Source organism: Papaver somniferum, unplaced genomic scaffold, assembly GCF_003573695.1.
Source record: "Papaver somniferum cultivar HN1 unplaced genomic scaffold, ASM357369v1 unplaced-scaffold_154, whole genome shotgun sequence".
In the NCBI taxonomy this organism is placed as follows: Eukaryota; Viridiplantae; Streptophyta; class Magnoliopsida; order Ranunculales; family Papaveraceae; genus Papaver; species Papaver somniferum.
In genome coordinates this window covers 8608614-8610063 of record NW_020624820.1, presented here as the reverse complement: position 1 = coordinate 8610063, position 1450 = coordinate 8608614, and positions in this window count along the sequence as shown.

The following is a 1450-nucleotide window of genomic DNA, read 5'->3' as shown; positions in this document are numbered from 1 at the left end:
CTTGTTCTTTCTTCAACAATTTATAATCTCTAGTGGACCTCTCAGTAGGATTCGAACCCAGATGAAGTTTTGACCATCTGTCAGAGAAAAAGGAACGAATTGATTTTGTAGAATTCCCAAGAATTGCTTCGATTTCTTCCGAAAGCAGATGATTATTCATCTGCTTCTCACGTTCCGTGAATAGCCGGGAAATTGAGGAATATCCAGAAAGGCATTTCTGGAATCGATATGATTTTCTCTCTGTTCGTTCCGTTTGAAGAAAGGAAGGATCCCAAAGAATCGATCTTTCTTTTTGTTGTTGAATATCTCTTTGATTGATCAATGTGTGATATTCCGAATCCTCATTACTAATAGAATCGAAAGGGTCTCTGGATTGATCAGAAGATCCTTTCAATTGGCTAGAATTCGTTACTTGAACGAAAATAGATCTTGTAGAATCATATTGAATATTTGACGATACATTCCGTACCTTGCTAAAAAACCGATCCTTGCTTACCAACCACACATTGTCTAACCAAATCCAACTCTCTCTCGATACGTTCCTCAAAAAATCCGACTCGTGCAGATTCTTTCCCCAACTAATGAAGATATCTTGGCGGAATTGCCACATATGAAATTGAGCATAATTTTGCAAAGAAATACCCCACTTGTTTCTCGATAAGAGATGGGAAACATGTTCAATCTCATTTGATTGAATAGTTGACTCAGCTCCTTGTTGTTTGAAGAAACCCTCCACTTCAATTGGTCTTTTTTCACGAAAAGCAGACATGAGATAACAAATCCAGTGTTTCACTAAGATTTCGAATAGCTGTCCCGAATTCAAGTTGATTATGTTTCGCTTCTTTCTCAAAGAAAGACGATCAAACAATTCCCAATCATGGTCCTTGCGGATCGAATCATCCGTATAGGATACAAAAAGAAACTCCAGATATTTGATATCTTTCTCTTTAAATGAGATCTCAATTCCAGCTACGGTTTCCTTAGATATCTTACAACTAGAATTCCACCTTTTTCCGATCCGGTTCCTCCACCACCGCGAACCCCAGTTAGAGTTGGGAATTATACACTTTTTCGTTATTGGGAGAACCCAAGTACTCTCTTTCGGATCCATGAAACAACTCTCAGAGATCTTTTTCCCTTTGGGAAGATAGAGGAGCGAAACAATCAACCTATTAATATTGGAAGACCAAAAAGATTCTTCCGATGTATCATTTCTGGGTCCAATGGAATTCATAGGTATTGGAAGAAGCCCCATCAAATAGAGATTTTTTCTTTCGACCATATTTCGATTGTTAATACGATATATAAGGACCGCTACTACAAGCAGTACTACACCTTTGATCGTGAAATATCGATTGCTTGTTGAACCCTGTGAATCGCGTGAAAGGAGGATACTCCAAATTCGGGGGGTCAAAGAGTTTCATAAAACGTTCTTGGTGGAAAAAAATGT